Below are 19624 nucleotides of genomic sequence, written 5' to 3' on the forward strand. Positions count from 1 at the left end.
ACCTTCAGTGGTTTAGTCGGGCCTATTACTTGGGAGGTTAAAGCTGCAAAGTAGACAGAGTAAAAAATATGACAGCAAACAGTTCAGCTTTTTACTTTGCTGCAAGACCCAAAGTTCTGAAAAGTGCTGTGGTGGAGTTTTGCCACAGTAAGGGATACATGTAGATCTCTGATATCTCTAGAAACGAATCCATTACATGCGGCTAATTTGTATGAAAAGCACAAGTTACAAAACAAATCAGCTGGATTCACTGCAAATGGAAACAAAAGTCCGGAGTCAGCTGTGATCAGATCTGATCCTCTGCTTATCATCAGATAGCATGTGGAGCCACCCAGAGATTCCACACAAACCACATCTGCTCAGCATATGACCTCGCAGCCATGCCATACGGTCCTGTATGGCTGCCAGAGTCAGCAGGGCTCTGCTCTGATGCGCCTTTGCAGAGAAAAATGAGTCAACATGAAGAAGAAACACAAGACATGAGGGATGAGACTGAAGCAGCGGTATACAGGAAATAAGTGGGAAGACAACAGCACTGAGGCAGCTATAGCTTATTGATCTGTGGTGAATTTGTCTTGTGAGTTCATTGTGTTGTATGAATGTGTGCTTCGGTTATTTCTTCCAGATGATGAAATCTTATTGCCTGCCGATCAAGTGACTTACAAGGTGATTTGTGGTGACCTTACCAGCACTTATGTACCCAGCCTGCATCCTCTGTGCCATCATTCTTACATCTTGGCTGACTTTCTCTCATCAAATAACCTGTAATCCCTTCATCATATTCAATCTGCCGACACTTTGACCTTGCAGAACAAATCATTTTGACAGTGGAGCGCTCGGGGGTTTAACCTGCTGGTGTCTGAGCCTGCTTACGCACACAAATGAATCCATGCATTCGCATCTCAAAGCGTGCATGCATTGTACACATTGTATTGTTTTGTATCTGTGTCGGAGCGGAAACAGGTCTCTCTTGCTGCCAGTAAAGTCCCATTAATCACCCATGCAGCCACAAGGCAGGCCAGGCCAAGCCAGTGAATCGAGCTGTATGCCTGTAACGCTAAACCACAATGCCTTACTGCATATGAGCATTGTCCATCCTCCATCGATCACGCATCTGGATCCCATTGTCTCATGCCCCGACATCAGACAGTCATCTGGAGCCCATGGAAGAAGAGAGAAGGAACAGAGGGGAAGAGGGGCACTCCGATTACTGGTAGAGTGATTAATCATAACCATATTGGAAGCAGGATGAGGCAATGACAGAGTTGGACCACAGGGCAGAATGATAATGGCTGCTCCTTTGGGTTTGGGGTGTCAGTGATACTGTAAGAATGATGAGCTGAGCCCAAAAGGTGAATGTTAGGCCTGCATTAGAAGTTAGAGGGTAAGACTTCAAATCTTCAGAGAAATGAGGGTGAATTAGCACTTTGCATTAGCAATCATAGTTCTGTTTTACATTAGTATAATCCACACTGGTAGACTTGCACACTCTTTCTGTGATTTTATAAAACCATAGATTCCACTTCCACATTAAGATCACTCCTTGTGCGCCATATCATTTGTTGCAGGGATCCTTGTCCTGCCTAGCACTGAACAGACCTGTCAAGGTGAAATATGAATTCAGCCTCTCCAAAACGGGGCAAGCATGCTAACCAATTAACTAGCGGATACGACTTATTACTAAAGGATACAGAGCCTACACATCCGTGGTCATTATTCTAGCCTTTCAGGAAGCGTAGCCCTCATGCAGTTTCTGCCCATGTTTCCATTTAAACAAGTATGATTTAATTTCCTTAAGCTAGGATGGTATACCACAAATATATCGTTTACAGTAAAATAGGAAAAGGGTCATGTGAAATGCTTAAATGTAATTTGAAATTGTTGAGTGGTTTTCACCATTTTGTGATTTAACCCTTTAAAACACAAGTTTCATACAGACCGCCTGGAATTACTTTGTAAATTTGTTTGTAAAATTAAAAAAAAATTCTCATCTTTCAGAAACCCTTTGAATTTTCTCTCTATGCCAAAATGGTTGAGGAGTTTCAGTAATGAGAAATGCACATGGTAAAATCCAATCTGATTTGGACAGTCGAAAAAGGGTTAACCTCTTAAGATTGTTAGTCGTACGGTTAAGGTCACATTTATCCCTTTATATGGAATTTTCACCAGTTTGACACATTTAGATGTGAAGAAGAGGAACTGAGGGTCTGTGAGCACAAAATAGGAAAGGAGTCCAGACTAGGTGAACAAATAAATGTGGATAAATACACAAGGAGGGACAGTTAGTAAAAAACAGGTGAACTTGGATACTTATTAGAAAGTTGAAAGGAACAAAGGAGAGAAAAAACAAAATTATAACAAGGGGCTGTCTTTTAAAATAAAATGGGAGGTAAAGGAAAAGAAACATGAGAGTTGGCTCCAGCTCAGCAGATAGAGCAAGTCATCTACTGATCGGAGGTTTGGCTGTTCAATCCCTGAATTCAGTCTGAGTGTCAAAGGATCTCGAGGTGTTCCTGACGGGTTCATCGGAGTATGAATGTGTGTGAATGTTAAGCAGAAAACACTGTGATGTAGAAAAAAGCGCTTGTATCCATGTGTGTGTGAAACATGTTGTATATAGTAATTTGAGGGCTTCACAATAGAAAAACACTGTATAAGAACTAATTCATTCACAATGATTCAGTGTAACAAATGTTAGATGGAGTCACAGGTAAAACCATGGACATATGAAATAATACGTTTTGAATAAATGGTTTAAAAAGCTAACTATCTTTGATATGTAACTAATATGTTACATATCAAGGTGCTGATGATGAGCGGTTCTGTGATCCTAGTTCGCACACATTCCTATATGCTTTTATCCACTGTGGTTAAAAAAAAGGAATGATATTAATCCAAGTGTAATTAAAGGCTTTGTGACTTGTAGTTTTGCATTACTCATTAAATATGCTAAAGTTATTATACAGCTGATTCTGATTGCTTTAGGTGGGAGGCACCCACTGACTTTACATGGAAGGACCCAAGTACAATTTTGCACTTGCAGGCACATGCAGCCTGCAAGTGCTTAAAAGGCAACACTTCCCTTTACGTTAAGCCAAAAGTAACACTTATTGGACTGCTGCTGATGTCTGAAGAATGAGAAGTTGATAGAGGAGAACATAGGTGTGGACTCGAGTCACATGACTTGGACTCGAGTCAGACTCGAGTCATTAATTTTATGACTTTAGACTTGACTTGAAAAAATGTTCTAAGACTTGTGACTTGACTTGGACTTTTACACCAATGACTTGGGACTTGAATTGGACTTGAACCGGTTTACTTGAAAAGACTTGATATTTTACCCCAAATATAAAATTTAACATGCATATTATATAGAGATTGAAAATGTGACGTCATTCACGGGTAGAACCGCAAAGGATTCTGGGAACTCGTGGCAAGAGGTACTAGCGCACGCAGGCTTTCAATTGAAATCAGTCACACAGCGATAAAAAGAAACACAAAAATGTCAAGAAGCTGTTGTATTATTAACTGCAATAGCCGGTCGCATGACAGCCACGGGAAGCCGACGGGTAAAGAGATCGGTTGTTATCGGATTACGTCGTTGAAGAGAAATTGTTCAGCCATGTTTCCGAAGTAACAAAGACGCGACGGATGGCCTGGATCGCAGCCATTCAAAGATCAAATATAACGTCCTAGAACACTCCAGCTCACAGGTTAGTCTGCTCCAAGCATTTACACGAAGGTCAGTATTTTTTAGTAGTTAATGCGTCATTTTCATAACATAATTAGTGATATAGGTTACAAGCAAGTCTGGCGCTGAACAGAAATTGTCGCGCTATGCTCCTTTATTTATTGTGCATAAATAGTAAATTATCCTGACACAATATTGCGTTTCGCTTCTGTTATTATGGTACATTGACAAAAACATATACTTTTATTCACAGGATAAAACAGGTTTTTTGTATCACTAATTGCCCAGTACGATTACAGCATACAGTATTATTGTCACTGCTACATTTCTGTAACGCTACCAGAAATTATTTCCACTACTAATTAATTACCGTTGAGCTCAAAGGTCCTATTAATAAACGGTTAACGAATGTGTATTTATGACGACGATTTGTGAGACTGGTAAACTTACCTTTGTTCGTACGATGGTCTTTCGTTCTACACGGTGCATTTCAAGGTCCTGCACCCATCCGTCGGTAAACTGTACCTGGACTTGTTGCAGTGACCTGAAGTTACTAAACTTCATGAGTGTATGCACTCACTCCAAGAACCGTATGATTATAAATATGCATATAAATATGCTAAGATGAGATAGCTGACTTCATCTAACTAGCAAATGTTGTCCAGGCTACGTTGGTGATACAGTTTTTTTTAATGTGTATGATATTTTTGTCATGCGATTTTAAAGCCGGTCCTACAACCGCATCCAAGAATAACATGCAGCTTATCTCAGAACTGTCGGTGAAAATTATTCTTGGAGCTAGGTTTAATTGAGCTGCATTTTAAAGAGGTGCAATTTCACAATTTGTGTATATTTTCTAAGTTCACTATTTTGTCATGTGTTGAGAAAAACACAGATTTTAAAATTACATGGTCTAATATTTACATTTAGCATATAACTGCAACATTATTTTTTTCGGTTTTTTTTTAAAGACTCGAAAGGACTTGAAATTCAAAGTTTCAGACTTGTGACTTGACTCGGACTTTTACACCAGTGACTTGAGACTCGACTCTGACTTGCCTGACATTACTTGAGACTTGACTTGAGACTTGAGGATAAAGACTTGAGACTTACTTGAGACTTGCAAAACAATGACTTGGTCCCACCTCTGGAGGAGAACAGGAAATGGTTCAGAAAAGTAAGGAGGTACAAAGTATATCTTTGGTTTTTGACAGAAAATATGGAGGGAGTTGAGACTGCATGAAGGGATGACTGACCTACTGTGAAGAAATTAAGTTAGCCAAAAAGTTGTTTTCCTTGTGTACTGTATTATAGAACTATACTCTATAGTCTACCTGTCAAAGACTTCGTGGAATATTTCTGAGGATCACATCAGGAAATACCTGCTGGGCGGCACCCACAGCTGTTTGTCTGTTCCTACTGTGTTTTCATAGAAATGACCTAAAACTGAAGCTCCACACTGTCCACCACTCGTAGTTCACCTCCCTACAGAGACAGCTTCGACACAGCAACTCCCATTAACTTCACCAGAATGCCTTTGGGCTTTAATCTCTAAATTCTTTCCAAGTTCACTCAGTGACAGTCCTCTTGAAACGTGGCAGGAGAGAGGAAGTGCTGCTGACAGGCAGAACATTTAAAAAAGAAAATCAATAAAAGTCTCTTGTGATTTTGGGTGAGCCTCTCCAGATTCTGGACACCACACAAAACTTTCAAATCCCCCCCAAATAAAAAAAATAAACTGTCTCCTTCTTTGCTTTCAGCCTCCACCTCTACTCACAACAACACCAGCCTGTGTTCAAAGGAATTCATTAAATGGATGGAGTGTGAATTATGACTGGTCTTCCAAAACCTCTTACCCTCTATCCCCGAGAGACCTTAAATAAGAGACAGCTCCAAAAAACTCTTCTTGCTTTAGTTTACAATCAAAGAATGTAATCTTAAATGAACACAAAGATATACTATTGAAAAACCTCCATTACCAAGGTTACCTACAAGTAAGAGATGTTGCTAGCTACAGTGCTAGTAACTGCTAAAGTTTATCATTTTGAAGCAACAATTGATACTAGAAATTACTTAAAGGAAGCCCACAGCAAGCTCAAACCAAATCATCAAGCAAGTTTGCTGTTATATACAGATTTTTCGCTTACTGTAACCAACATTTATATGGTTGTTTAATTATCAGTAGTCTCACAATAAAAGCCTACAAAATAAAACTGAATAACCCAAAATAATATGTTTGAAACCATGAAGTCAGTCGTAAGTAAAAAACATATGAAGCACACTGCAGGATCCTTAATTGCCAGAAACAATTACACTAGGCGGCTAATATGTACTTACATGTAAATGTGTTAATAATGTCTCTAAACACTTTCCTGTGATTTTTATGTTGGCTTGAAATAAAATAGCTCACTCTGCTGTTACTGCAGATTACTGCAACTTAATACAAATTCTGTATGAGTATCTCTTTCATAATTTCGAGAAGCAAAGTGTGAAATGGGCACGGTGGATTGGTGTGTCTGTTACATGTTTCCTGTGATACTGGGTTGAAATACCATGATCAGTTATGTCAAATGCTGTTATTAAATCCAAAAATAGAAGAACAGAGCATTCATCTACTTCTCTCTTCATTAATTGTCATTAGTTATTAACAGAGATGATTACTTTTTTCAAGTAACGAGTAAAGTAAGGGATTACTATTGCAAAAACGGTAATTAGATTACAGTTACTTTCCCGTAGGAACGCTGCGTTACTGCGTTACTAAAACCGTGATTTTTTGCGAGAATGTCTCACGACAGTGACGTAAGCGAGTGCGCCGTTGGTGACAACAGCTGTGTGCAGATCAACAGTGGATCATATATCGAGTGCAGGAGAGAGTATGAGCGTGCAGCGTTTAAAGCGTGGAAGTACTGACCTTACTTTGAGTTTGATTCCATAAAAAGTGACCAAAACATTAGCGTCCATCGTGCGTGGGAAGAAAACTTCTCTTTACAGCGAAAAAAACCCCTAAACTTCCGAGCAAGCACCGAGTGCGCAACGCCGTAATGGGAAACTCACAGAGAAACTCGCGGATTCTTCAACTGACCGCGGCACACCTGCACCAGGGTAAACCTCCGCCTACCGCAGTCCTGCTTTACAGGTGAAAATAGAGCAACAGGACCGCTGAGTCTTTGACTTTATTTATGTTCTGCTGTGTTTTACTTGCATCTATTTGAAAGACTGAGTGTAAACACAAAAAATATTTTATTTTATGTGCTGGAATGTGCAGAAAATAGGTTTAAATGTTAAACTAATTTATTCAAGTCAGAGAATGTTGCATATAATTAAATTTTTGCTTGATGCATAAAGTTAAAAGATTAAAACTGATAAAACAAGTTAAAAAAAGAGATAATTTTCCATTTGATTACATTTTGTATGATGGAGTATGTAGAAAAAGTAGAATTGGGCTGAAAGATCTATCGCTTTATCACCTCTTCAGGTTGTAAATCGTGTTTTTAAAAAGTAACTAACTAACTAAGTAACTAAGTAATTAATTACTTTTGAAAATAAGTAATCAGTAAAGTAACGGGATTACTTTTTTGGGGAAGTAATCAGTAATTAGTTACTGATTACTTTTTTCAAGTAACTTGACCAACACTGGTTATTAATCTCTGGCTCTCCTCCACAGCATGTCATTTATCCTATCTTATTTCTCTCACCCCAGCCAGTTGCGGCAGATGGCCACCCCTCCCTGAGCCTGGTTTTTCCTTCCCACTGTCGCCAAAGTGCTTGCTCATAGGGGGTCATATGATTGTTGGGTTTTCCTCTGTATGTATTGTTGTAGGTTCTAAGATAAGATAAGATAAGATAACCTTTAGTAGTCCCACACGTGGGAAATTTGTTTTGTCACAGCAGGAAGTGGACAGTGCAAAAGTTATGACGCAAAAATTAGAATACAATAAGAATAAATACAGTACACAGCTGTACAGAATAGAATAAAATAATATACTATATACAGTAGAATAAAATAGAATAAAAATATACAATAAGATAAAAATAGAATACGAATGCTATATACAACTGAGTAAAAATACAACGATGCCAGAAAAGATTATTGCACTTAGTGTTATTGCACATGTGTGGATGTGTGTGTTTGTTCAGTTAAAGTCTTTGTTGTGGAGTCTGACAGCAGTGGGGAGGAAAGACCTGCGAAATCTCTCCGTCCCACACCGTGGGTGCCGCAGTCTCCCACTGAAGGAGCTGCTCAGTGCTGTCACAGTCTGCTGCATGGGGTGGGAGACGTTGTCCAACAGGGATGACAGCTTAGCCGCCATTCTCCTGTCACTCACCACCTCCACTGGGTCCAGAGGGCATCCTAGAACAGAGCTACCTTACAATATAAAGCGCATTGAGGCGACTGTTGTTGTGATTTGGCGCTGTATAAATAAAATTGAATTGAATTGAATTAGAAACTCTTAGAACAGTTTCAGTAGCATGCAGATGATAAAGCCCAGCCATAAAAACCTTCTGAGTAAATTCAGAGGAGGAAAAGAATCATAGCACCAGAGATTCCAGTCTAATCAAAAAGGACCAACAATATTTTCCAGCAACTCCTTGCTTCCAAAGCAACCGCAGCCTTGCCTGGACTTCAGCATTGCAGCACTCTTCCTCCATCTGTGTCCGCAGGAGCTCCGGCAGCACTGAGCACTAACATCATTGGCTAATATTGGATAAACGGAGGCAACCAAGAGCCTGAATCACCAAGACTTAAAAAAGTACCATGATTCCCCATAGAAAGCTGAGGTGTTTGACAGAACCTGTCAGTCATACATCCAGTGAGCAGCAAGACCATCATAGACCAGTGAGCACACATTATCAACACAAAGACAGCAGCTAGCAACCAGTTTGGCAAAGCCAAACACAGGCACAATCTTGAGTAAGGGGGACTATTGCCTATTAAATGTAATGACCGAACAAATACTTTCATGTAGCAAGTACGTTGCTATTGTTTCGTTATTGACATCAGTCTTATTCAGGCCTAAGCCCCAGTATCTGTCAATAATTATGACTAAGTTCCTGTAAGTTCAGGGTCTTTTTTTATGCATCTGCAAACAGGGTCAGTTCTGCCTGGTCATGGTCGCAAAGGTCATCTTCATATCTTTGTTCTTCTGTCCAGCTGCTAGTTCGTTTTCTCTATTCGTTTGAGCACAACAATTGCATTAAACCCTGGACTGTGAGCCACAACACCAGCAAGTCTAAACAAAGTACTCTCCACCACTTGGTGAGAATTTGGCTTTGTTTTGACCCAACTAACAACGTATACCCTGCAAGTTTGAGCTAAATATCAATTGCAGACTAAACAATGTGAAATCAGTCATCAAGTGAAATCAAAAGAGGGTAGTGGCCAGACATGAAGTGCTCTGAACGCTGACATGGACTAAACATAAAATTCTTCTGGGCTTTTCCTGGATTTACTTCCTCTGACCAGACACATGCAGCCAGTAAATGGAAAGACTGTATTTTTTATTGAAATGAAACCAAACTGAAGGAAAGCATTAGCAAGTTTCCCCAATTCATCATTTACCTAACAGGCATAAAACATTTGAAAACAACCTTAGATGAGTTGATTTACATGTGTAGAGGTCAAGGTGGCCAATAATTTTATTTACTGATAAGATCTAATATTATTCCAACGTGTTGGCAGTTTGATGTACCAAGAGCAAACCGGACATTTCAGTTGTAGCCTGGATCAGCCCAGAGCAGGTTCTCAAAAAATATGAACAGATGAGCAGAACAGATGAACATCAAACATTTTGTGCTATCTTTGATCTGTGGATTAAAGTAATTGATGCTGAGTTTTATGGGATGGGCTGTGTTCAGTGTATGGAATATGTTCTCCGGCTGTGTGAGGCTTTGCCCGTAAGAATCTGGATGACTCATTACAACCCCACCACCCCACCCCTCAACCTTCACCGTCCAACCCCCATCAAACTCTCCAGTCAGACACCCCGAATCCTTCTCTGGCACCTCTCCTTCTTCCCCGTTCAGGGTGATAAGCCCCAATTATGAGTGCCCTCGTCCAGAGTTCACATGCGCACACACATGCAAAACTACATATAAGTTAAAAAGTATACACACACACATACACAGAGAGGTCTAGCAGTCAGGTGCTCCAGACAGCATTCCCACGTATGATTAGGCTTAGTGAGCCATCTCCTCTCTCCAACCTGTCGCCAGTAGCTCTGCTTGGCCTTAACACCCAGCCAGGCGGCTATGCAACACCACTGTCTGTGTCCATGCGAGATAGTGTGTGTGTGTGTGTGTGTGTAAGTATGCATCCCCAAATCCAGGCCCCGTGTGTGTTGAATTTCTCTTTCACATACAGCTACGCAGTGTGTGCGAGAGAGAGTGTGTCTGCTGTCTGCAGCCCCTAAAGCTGTGTGGATTAGTGACAGGACCTCACCAGAGCATGACAAGGCTTTTGTCTCTGGAGCCCAGTGGTTTCATGGTAGAGCATATTCGTGTGTGTGTGTGTGTGTGTGTGTGTGTGTGTGTGTGTGTGTGTGCGTGCGCACGCGTGTTGCCATGTGTGAGTGCATCTGAAAGTATGTACCAGAAGAGTTATTTGTTATTTTGATTTCCCGGCTTTTATTTCTTAATCATAGTCTGGAGATGGCTCAGCAGAAGAGGTGAATAAGGCATGCTTATCATTGTATGTGTGTCTTTGGGTAATCATACTGTACTGGTGTCTTGCTTTGCTGGAGCTGCAGTGTCTCCAGCAGTCATTCCACAGGACCTCAACCCAGCTTCTCCACACCTGACAAAATGATAAATTCTCATTGGATCAGTATAAAAAGATGTACTAGCAGGATCTTTCAAGCAGATCACTTCCATCCACTAATAGATCATCAGTCGACCCCTCAGCCAGTCAGTTGTATTTTATGATTTAACCTCCTAGGACCTGGCGTCCACATGTGTGGACATCACATTTTGGGTTATTTAGACCAAAATACTCAATTTTGCTCTACAAGGGCCTGATATCCACTCACAAGGACATTATACTGCTACTGTTCTATCAAAATTTTAAACGAATATCCTCATATTTGGCTCTTATTTTCCTTAAAAACAAAAATAAGGTAAAAAAAAATCTGGTAATTCTTTGTTTTTACATTCATTGGGCCCCAATCAGCCCAAATATCAAAGAGAAATTAAAAATGCATGCCGTGGAAGAGTTCGGGTCTTAGGAGGTTAAGACTTTATGATAAGGTTCTGAGGTTAGCTATAGATAGAAAAGTTAGCACGAGACGTAAAAAAAAAGTGCACTTTGAGCACAACCTTTGGACTGTGGAGTTGTTGAAAAGTCCAAAACTGTGGTGTAGCCAATATCTTGTTAATTTTGGCCTGGGATTCAGTTGTATTTATAGACTACGGATAAGATAAGAAGAAGATTAGACTCCAGAGGTCTAATAAGCTCACTTTTTCTCATTTCCACCCTAATTAGCAAAAAAAGCCTTAATTCAGCTTTTTTTTTTTTTTTTTGTAGTTCAACCACAGTGGGGTTGGGAGAGGAGATAATATTCATGATATTTACCAGTCTTTTCAGGCGTGGTTATGCCAGCAAATTCACTATGACTGTGCAATGCTCAGAGAAATTGTAAAAAATCACGAGCAACATCTCAAACTCTGCAGGTCTTGGTTCGCATGTTAAATTACTTTACAGCACACTTAGAAAAACCCTGAACAAGTATGGTCTGTTTGGAAAAGTTGCCAGGAGAAGCCCTCTTCCATCTTTTCAAAGTTATATCTGAACAAACCATAAAACCGAAGACTGAAAAGCAAACTCAACATATCAGCAAAAACAACTCATATTAACAATTCAATTCAGTTTTATTTATACAGCACCAAATCACAACAACAGTCAACAGTCGAGGTGCTTTATATTGTAAGGTAGACCCTACAATAACACATACAGAGAAAACCCAACAATCATATGAGCCCCTATGAGAAAGCACTTTGGAAACAGTAGGAATGAAAAGAAATCCCTTTTAATAGGAAGAAACCTCCGGCAGAACCAAGCTCAGGGAGGGGCGGGGCCATCTGCTGCGACTGGTAAGGATGAGAGAAGGAAGACAGAACAAAAGACATGCTGTGGATTACACGCTAGCATGGTGGTGGAGATGTGGTGATTTGGGCTTGTTTTGCGGCCACAGGACATGGACATCAGCCACTTAGTCGAACACGAAATCTTCTTCTTTACCAAATGACTCCAGCGTCAAATGTGAAGTCATCGGTCTAACAGCTAAAGCTTGGCTGAAACTGAGTCACACAACAGGAGAATGATTACGGTGTCAAATCTAAAACAGACTGGCTGAAAAATAAAAGGACCACTGGGCTGCAATGGCCATTTGATAGTCCAGACCTGGTTGACTGGTTGTGGGCTTACACAGATGTAGTTTTGGTTTCTTTGGATAGTAGAGAGAGAGAGTGAAACACTGAAGCTGACACTTTAAAATGCTGAGTCTGAAACCAGTGGGTGGCATCCAGCTTTGCTTTCAGTCTATGGTTTCCATCTATGACTCCTGTTTGAGCATACCAGCAGCAGGATATGATCCACAGGTAAACCGTTGAATAGAATTACCACTGAAAACTGAAAACTAGCCTTTTTATCATAATGTTGTGAAGACTTTGACATAAAAACAATAAATTCTGGGTTAGTTTAGGAAAACTGAGGTTTGAGGAACACTGTTGTCATAATTGCAATAATAAACCAGCATACATTTCTGTGGGTTTATTATCCAATCTGTAAATATTTTTCAGACTTTGATAATAAAATGGACCCTGTGAAAAAATTATAATCATCACTTAGTTCCATGATACTGTTTGAACTATAGGGGCCATTTTTTGCAAAAGAATGCAGAGGTAACATTTTATGGTTTTTATTTGTTTCAAAATTCAAATTCAAATTTTATTTGTCACATACACAGTCATACACAGTACGATATGCAGTGAAATGCTTGGACAACTGCTCGTGACCTAAAGAAAAAAAAAGGAAAAGGCTATGAATAAGATAGGAAATAAATATGAAAAATTAAAAAGGGTAAATTTAACTAGGAAGGAATAGAATATAAATTAAGGTTAAAAATGAAATAACTGTACAACACAAATTAGAATGAAGGGTAAATTTAACTGGGAAAGAATAAGATAAAATATATAAATTAAAGTTGGAAAATAAAATAACTGTACAACAAAATACACAATACACAGTATAGAACTATATAAGAATGTATGAAGAAATATAAATAAATAAATAAATATATACACAATAACAGCAGCTGTACAAGTATTAACTGGAAACGAAGAATATAGTGACCAGTTTTGTTGTCATATCTAGAATTTTTTTTTAATAAGCTGGCTATCTGACAAAAAAAAAGCAGCAACATCTTGCCTCCCAATCAAAAAAAGGAAATCCAGGGAGATTGATAATGGCAAAACATCAAAAGCATTTTAACCTCTGCAGACTATTTATATGACCGCTCTCATACCCAGGTCTCACTGCCCCTTCCCTGTGAAACCACAGCAGTGCCTCCCATTGCTGTCTAGTGACTGCTGTACCTATGACTTTATCCCCTGCTGGTCAATGTACATACCAAATCTAAGTGTGTGTGTTTTCCTGTTTTCCACACTGCTAGAGCTCCAACCCTATTGTCCCTTGGGGGTCGTGCTCGTGTGACGGTGTGTGGTGGTGATTGGGGTTCATGGGGCTGAAGCTGTGGTTTTCCGTGGAACTGAAATTCCAACTGGAAATACCAGAGCTTTGACCTCACACAGAAAAGATCTCCCAGTCCAAATCCCTGTCTGCCATCTGATAGTCCAACACTGAGACACACGGTGGTGTACAGGGGAAAACCTAAGAGACTAGTTGGAACTAGGAAATGTTGGGACACAAGATTTGGTTTCACAGAAGTAGTCTTAAAACATACAAGTTGACACTGAACAATAAAATAAACGGACAATAAATAAATGAAAAAATCTGGGCAAAAAAAAAGAGGGAGACAAAAAACAGAAGATTACAGTCAAAATAAATAACTTCAAAATTCTTGTGGACATGTTATGCTTTAAATAATTAAGCTATAATCCTTTTCCATTTTTAGAAACAGTCTTTACTCATCATACATGTCTGGCAGTCTTTCACGGCTCCATCTAATCCATTTGCTTCAAGTCTATTAACACCATGAGTCCATGCTAGGTTGTGCTTAGCTATGAGCAACAACTCAAAAGTTTTAAAAAAAAGTATTTTGTTTTCTTTTAGCCAATGAGAAACACAGCACAGAAAAGTCAAGGTTCTAACTGGGAGGGCAGCTGAAACACGCGTGCTTAACGTGATCAGAGGTACAGACACAAAGAAGTCAGCTAAAGCAGAATAACAACATGAAAATGAGCAGTTAGATTTCCCTTTGAATAAATGTTAACATTTGAGTAAGAGGGTGAGACATTTGCTGAAGACTTTCCATTTGGTTTCAGTGAATTTTAATTCTAATCATTCATTATTTTCATCAAGCTTTTATTCCAACTACTGCAAGAGCATTGATTGATTGATAGTAGGCCTTCTAAGTATTTCTCTAAGTATTTTCTTCTAAGTATTTTGGTGTACACAAAAAGCTGGACAGCTTTTGTTTGAAGGTTTGGGTAAATATTAGTTCATTCAAGTTTTGTTTATTATTTTTAGCTGCCCACAATAAAATAGCAAACTATCTACAGCTCTGGCTCTGTGTCGCCATGGGTTAACTTGACAAGAAGTGTAATGTCTCCATGCACCAGGCTCATTTGTTATTGCAACAATAGTCCTTATAAAATCCTCATGAATCCTGTTCTTTAATGTGCCTAAAGATTTCTACCTGGTTAGTGACAAAGGTGGGCACATGAGAAGTAGTGTAGACACACGTTTAATATTTTGTGTGTGTTTGCAAATTCTATACACCTCTGCAAACTACAGGGTGGGCCATTTATTATAGATACACCATAATAAAATGGGAATGGTTGGTGATATTAAAGTCCTGTTTGTGGCACATTAGTATATGTGAGGGGGCAAACTGCTCAAGATGGGTGGTGACCATGGTGGCCATTTAGAAGTCGGCCATCTTGGATACAACTTTTGTTTTTTCAATAGGAAGAGGGCCATGTGACACATCAAACTTATTGGTAATGTCACAAGAAAAACAATGGTGTGCTTGGTTTCAACGTAACTTTATTCTTTCATGAGTTATTTACAAGTTTCTGACCACTTGTAAAATGTGTTCAATGTGCTGCCCATTGTGTTGGATTGTCAGTGCAACCCTCTTCTCACACTCTTCACACACCGATAGCAACACCGCAGGAGAAATGCCAGCACAGGCATCCAGTATCCGTAGTTTCAGATGCTGCACATCTCGTATCTTCACACCATAGACAATTGCCTTCAGATGACCCCAAAGATAAAAGTCTAAGGGGGTCAGATCGGGAGACCTTTGGGGCCATTCAACTGGCCCACGACGACCAATCCACTTTCCAGGAAACTGTTCCTCTAGGAATGCTCGGACCTGGCACCCATAATGTGGTGGTGCACCATCTTGCTGGAAAAACTCAGGGAACGTGCCAGCTTCAGTGCACAAAGAGGGAAACACATCATCATGTAGCAATTTCAAATATCCAGTGGCCTTGAGGTTTCCATTGATGAAGAATGGACCCACTATCGTTGTACCCCATATACCACACCAAACCATCACTTTTGTTGTTCCAACAGTCTTGGAGGGATCCATCCAATGTGGGTTAGTGTCAGACCAATAGCGGTGGTTTTGTTTGTTAACTTCACCATTCACATAAAAGTTTGCCTCATCACTGAACAAAATCTTCTGCATGAACTGAGGGTCCTGTTCCTATTTTTGTTTTGCCCATTCTGCAAATTCTGTGCGCCGATCTGGGTCATCCTCGTTGAGATGCTGCAGTAGCTGGAGTTTGTGAGTAGCTAATATCCGCCGAAGGGATGTTCGACTAATGCCACTCTCCAGTGACATGCGGCGAGTGCTACGCTGTGGGCTCTTGCTGAATGAAGCTAGGACAGCCACTGATGTTTCTTCATTAGTGACAGTTTTCTTGCGTCCACGTTTTGGCAAATCCAACACTGAACCAGTTTCACGAAACTTAGCAAGCAGTTTGCTAACTGTAGCATGGGAGATGGGTGGTGTCGTAAGGTGTCTTGCATTGAAATCTGCTGCAATGACCCGGTTACTGCATTCACCAGATATCAACACAATTTCGATCCGCTCATCACGTGTTAACCTCTTCGACATGCCAATGGCTGTGAACAAAGAGAAACTTGTAAATAACTCATGAAAGAATAACGTTACGTTGAACCCAAGCACACCATTGTTTTTCTTGTGACATTACCAATAAGTTTGATGTGTCACATGGCCCTCTTCCTACTGAAAAAACAAAAGTTGTATCCAAGATGGCTGACTTCTAAATGGCCACCATGGTCACCACCCATCTTGAGGAGTTTGCCCCTCACATATACTAATGTGCCAAAAACAGGACTTTAATATCACCAACCGTTCCCATTTTATTACGGTGTATCTATATAAATGGCCCACCCTGTATAGCCTGGGCATCATTAAAGGAGGATGTTAGTGGTAAATCCCTGAAGGCACTCAGCCTTCACAGTAACAGCGAGAGGTGAAGCCATTCAGCGCCCTCAGAAAACAGAGGAATGAACCAAATTAAATTCAGCTGTGAGTGTGTCTCTCTACGTGTGAGTGTGTGTGTCAACACATGGGCCAAAATGACACTGAGCTGGACGGGAAAGGGAAACACTCAGCAAGAGCAAAGCTCAGCAGCCTGGAGAGGTTGGTTGTTGTTGTTTTCACACTGGTGCTGTGGTTAATGCCTTAAATATTTGAGAAATCTTCATGGTTGAAAGCAGCTATCTGGTTTCCTGTTGTCTCATGGCTCCAACAAGGTAGATGAAGATGACCAAGAATCTTTTCCAGGAACTTGAGAAAACTCTTAGGGTCTTTTAGTTAAAAGTTAAAATAGCAACCAGATAATTAGGTGTAGGGTTCGGTCGCATTATTCTCATGTTTAAGAACCACAGCTTCCAAAACTCAACTATCTACCATGCATTTCTTTTACCTTACAACTCTGCTGTTTGATGATTTTTATCTGAGTATGTCACGAAGGTGAAAAGGGGTAGAAGTGAATCTAAACCCTTTAATAAGTGATTAGTTGTATATTAAAAGGTGAAGATTGTGTTATATGGCATCTGTTTCATGTGTAGTACTCTCAAAGTCCTTCCAGATGTCTGTCTCTGCAAAAATGGTCAACAAACCTTGAAATATCATCTTCAGTCCATGTTGAAAAATCTTTCAGAATGGTTTATCGTGATTACAAGCAAAGCAATCAGTGACAAAACTAGTGAAACCATGTGGGCGAGGAACAAGTCACAGTTTATTCGTGACAAATCTGTAACCGCCATGAGTTTGTCATTCGCCAACACACTCAGCTCTGACGTTGCTCAACTTCTGTGAATTCTAAGGAGACGAGGAATGAATTGGTGAGGAAAAGCTTGTGTGAGGGTCAAGTTCACTGAATGTTAACTTGAGTAGAATCAGAATCAGAATACTTTATTGATCCCTAGGGGAAACTATGTGTAGTTTATGAATTTCTTCACAGATAAAATGTTAACCATAAGAGAGAAAAACATCCACAGCCGTCCAACAGATGTGTCATTAAGGACAGCAATGTTAATTACTGCTGATATTTCCTTTCTCTCCAATTTATCCAAGTCTGCCAAGGAAATGAGGACACGCTTGGTATTAAAGGAACTGCAGTGCAGTGGACTGGATTCTATTTATGTGATAGATTCCATTTCATGCATATAAAGGGGAATCTTCTTTACACACAAAAGTTAGTCCCGGCGTTCCACAGGGTTCTGAGCTGGGACCAGTGCTTTTTACATTATACATGGTTCCCTTAGGTATTAGAAAACACTGCATGCATTATATCCATGAAGCCTTATGACACAACTAGTTTAAACTATACGCATGTCTTAAAGACCCAAAGGCCTAGATGACCTCTATTTCCTTCTTCTAAATTCAGAAAAAAAAGACCCTTGTACGCCAGCTTAAAAATCTTAGAAATATAATATCTAAACAGATACTTACTTCAAATGGTATTACCTTAGCCCCCAATAACATTGTGAGAAATCTTGGAGTAATTTTTCATTGGCAGACACATTAAACAAATATGTAGGACTGCTTTCATTCATCTGCCCAATATCTCTAAGAGTAGAAACATGCTGAAAAGCTAGTTCCTGCATTTATTACTTCAAGGCTAAATCAATAATGTAAATCAATATTACCATCTTACTCTGAAAGATCACTGAAAAGCATTTAGTTAAATCAGAGTGCTGCAGCAAGAGTACTAACAAGGACAAAAAAGACATAGCTTATCAGAATCAGAATCAGAAAGGGTTTTATTGCCAAATGTTGAGCGGGTTTACAACATTAGGAAATTGCTGCGGTGCTTCAGTGCAAACATACTGTTATAAATTAAGCTTAAATAGACATGAAAATAAAAATGTGAATAAGAATTAAAAGTGCTAAGTAGATAGATAGATATATACATGATATATACATGAGTGCAGGTGGTGATCAGTGCCAAACATGGAATGATGCAGTGAACACAGCGTAGGGTCATGTGTTAGTGGTGGGAACAGTCATACGGTTATTGTTCATGTGTCCAACAGCAGAGGGGAAGAAACTGTTCTTATGGCGAGAGGTTCTGGTGCGAATGGACCGGAGCCTCCTGCCTGAGGGGAGCAGGTCAAACAGACTGTGTCCAGGGTGAGAAGGGTCAGCTGAGATCCGAGCTGCACGCCGCAGTGTCCTGGAGGTGTATAGGTCCTGCAGAGATGGGAGTCTGCAGCCAATCACCTTCTCAGCAGAGCGCACAACACGCTGCAGTCTCTGTTTGTCCCTGATAGTGGCTCCAGCGTACCACACGGTGATGGAGGAGGTGAGGATGGACTCGATGATTGCGGTGTAGAATTGCATCATCGTCCGTGTTGGCAGGTTGAATTTCTTCAGCTGCCTCAGGAAGTACATCCTCTGCTGGGCTTTCTTAATGACAGAGGTGATGGTGGGCTCCCACTTCAGGTCCTGGGTGATGGTGGTACCCAGGAAGCGGAATGAGTCCACAGAGGTGATGGGGGTGTCAGTCAGGATGATGGGGGGGAGTGGAGCTGTGTGCTTCCTGAAGTCCACAATAATCTCCACTGTCTTCTGGGCATTCAGCACCAGGTTGTTGCGGCTGCACCAGGACACCAGACGTTCAACCTCCCTCCTGTAGGCAGACTCATCCCCGTCCGAGATGAGCCCAATAACGGTGGTGTCATCTGCAAACTTGATTAGCTTGACAGACTGGTGGGTGGAGGTGCAGCAGTTGGTGTACAGGGAGAAGAGCAGAGGAGAAAGAACACAGCCCTGAGGGGAGCCGGTGCTGATGGTCCGGGAGTCCGAGACATTCTTTCCCAGCCTCACATGCTGCTTCCTGTCCGTCAGGAAGTCAGTGATCCACCGGCAGATGGGATCAGGCACATTCATCTGGGAAAGCTTGCCTCGGAGATGGTCTGGAAGGATGGTGTTGAAGGCAGAGCTGAAGTCCACAAACAGGATCCTGGCGTAGGTTCCTGGGGAGTCCAGATGCTGCAGGATGAAGTGTAGGGCCATGTTGATGGCGTCGTCTACCGACCTGTTGGCTCTGTATGCAAACTGCAGGGGGTCCAGGAGGGGGGCCGTGAGGGTCTTGAGATAGGAGAGAACCAGGCGCTCAAAAGACTTCATGACCACAGATGTCAGAGCCACGGGTCTGTAGTCATTTAGTCCAGTGATCCTAGGTTTCTTGGGGACAGGGATTATGGTGGAG

Source organism: Astatotilapia calliptera, chromosome 5, assembly GCF_964374335.1.
Source record: "Astatotilapia calliptera chromosome 5, fAstCal68.1, whole genome shotgun sequence".
Classification (NCBI taxonomy): Eukaryota; Metazoa; Chordata; class Actinopteri; order Cichliformes; family Cichlidae; genus Astatotilapia; species Astatotilapia calliptera.